Consider the following 2677-nt stretch of genomic DNA (forward strand, 5'->3'; position numbering starts at 1 on the left):
ATAAAATTAAAAAAAAGAAAACGAAGATCATGGCATCCAGTCCCATCACTTCATGGGAAATAGATAGGGAAACAGTGGAAACAGTGTCAGACTTTATTTTTCTGGGCTCCAAAATCACTGCAGATGGTGACTGCAGCCATGAAATTAAAAGATGCTTACTCCTTGGAAGGAAAGTTATGACCAACCTAGATAGCATATTCAAAAGCGGAGACATAACTTTGCCAACAAAGGTCCGTCTAGTCAAGGCTATGGTTTTTCCTGTGGTCATGTATGGATGTGAGAGTTGGACTGTGAAGAAGGCTGAGCGCCAAAGAATTGATGCTTTTGAACTGTGGTGTTGGAGAAGACAACTTGAGAGTCCCTTGGACTGCAAGGAGATCCAACCAGTCCATTCTGAAGGAGATCCCCCTGGGGTTTCTTTGGAAGGAATGATGCTAAAGCTGAAACTCCAGTACTTTGGCCACCTCATGAGAAGAGTTGACTCATTGGAAAAGACTCTGATGCTGGGAGGGATTGGGGGCAGGAGGAGAAGGGGACGACAGAGGATGAAATGGCTGGATGGCATCACTGACTCAATGGACGTGAGTCTCAGTGAACTCCGGGAGTTGGTGATGGACAGGGAGGCCTGGTGTGCTGCGATTCATGGGGTCGCAAAGAGTCAGACACGACTGAGCGACTGATCTGATCTGATACATAAATCTGTCTAAATTTCCAGTTATTTCTTTGTTAAGGGTTTTTCCATCTTCATTTTTTACATGATCACTTGCAAAATAATATAAACCTACAGTTATTTCTTTAGACTAGCTTCTACAAAGGGGATTCCCTGGGTTAAAGAGTAGGAATATTTTAAGACTCTTGGTAAGTATTAATTTGCTCAATCAAACAACATTTGCAGAGTCCATACTTGGGTCAGGCACTGAGCTAGATGCAACATCCCCCTATGAAAATGGTCTTGTCAAAAGGAAAAGAATGTTTAAAGCAGTGACAGTCTTCATGATAACTGCTGTGATAGGGAAAGTACAGCATCATGGGGACATACAGGTAGGAAGACTACTTTGGTTGTGGGATTCCAGGAACATTCCCAGCTGGAGTGACACCTGAACTAAAACATAAGGGAAGATGGACGAACCTGGTAAAGACTGGGGCAAGTAGGAAGAGGCCAAAGGAACAGCTTTGGGACAGGCCTGGAAGCACCTGTGGGAGCACAAGTGGAGAGCACTGGGTAGATGGTAGTTCCACTGTTTGGTATAGAAACAAAAAAAAACAGGGAGTTTGTCTTGTTTGTTTCTTTTGTTTGGGGAAGGGAAGAAAATGAAAAGCTAAACTACCACTTAATTTTAAGTATTTCTGGATTCTTGCAGGGAACCCAGTGAAACTTATTATACAATTAGATAAAGGTCAAAGGAGGGAAGACTGAAGGGAACACAAAGTGGCTTCAGGGAGGGTGGTTCCTCTTAGAGAGAGATGTCTCCCTAGCCTCCAGGCAAGGGTGAGTTCTCACATGGATGCAGCAAAATATAGCTCTCAGGAAAACCAGGATAATAAGCCCCCAAAATGCTTCTCTACTCCTACCTTCTCTAAAATACTTAACATTATATTTCAGAAATGAAAACTGTGGTTCCACAAGTAATTAAAAAAAAAAAAAAAAAAACTTGGTACTTCCCTGGTGTTCCAGTGGTTAAGAATCTACTTTCCAGTGTAGGGTACGTGGGTTCGATCCCTGGTTGGGGAACTAAGACCCACATTCTGCAGAGCAACTGAGCCCATGTTCCAGAACAAGAGAAGCCCCCACATCTTATCAAAGACCCAGTACAGCCAAAACATAAAAAAAAAAAAAAATGCAATGTTGCTTAAAATAGAATAAAATGTTGCTTGATGCAATTTAACCACAATGTAACTAGATAAGATGATACTAGTTCCTTTCCTAAAAGCAGGTTTTCTAGTATATAAGATGGTATACAGGTTCAAGTGATGTGACAAAGACCAAAGTAACTTAAAAACAAGATCGACTGTATTTCCTTCTCATGTTGCAGTCCAAATATAAGCAATTCAGGGCAGATATAGGAGATCCATAGCTTTGGTGATGGCCTTAGTCCATTTGGGCTGCTATAACAAAAATACCACAGACTAGAGGCCTAAGCAACAAACATTTATTTCTAACAATTCTGAAGGTTAGGAAGTCCAGGATCCAGGTGCCAGTGGATTGGGTATCTTGTGGGGACCCACTTCCTGGTCTGGTGGTCCAGACCACCATCTTCCTGCTGTTCTGTCATATGGAGGAATAGGCAAAGGAGATCTCTGGGGTGCCTTTTATTTATAAGAAAATGAATTCCATTCAAAAGACCTTCACCCTTACAATCTAAGAATTTCGAAAAGGCACCACATCCTAATACCATCACACTGATGATTAGGTTTCAACATACAGATTTTGCCAGGACACAAATATTCAGTCCATAGCAGTGACTAAGTTTCTGATTGCTATGCCTCCCTCAAAACCCAGTTCTATTCGGGCTCCAAGACATAAGTACAGAAATCCTCACAACAGTCCTTCCAATTATCTCAATTTTGATTTAGGAGATAAGGCATACATGTTGTAAATGGCTGATCCACTGTGGCATAGTTACTAAGAAGAAGAATCATAAAATATAATTTATGCTTAGTCCTCTTTCCATAGCAT

The sequence above is a fragment of the Bison bison genome, unplaced genomic scaffold (genome assembly GCF_000754665.1).
Source record: "Bison bison bison isolate TAMUID 2011002044 unplaced genomic scaffold, Bison_UMD1.0 scf7180017864234, whole genome shotgun sequence".
Taxonomy (NCBI): Eukaryota; Metazoa; Chordata; class Mammalia; order Artiodactyla; family Bovidae; genus Bison; species Bison bison.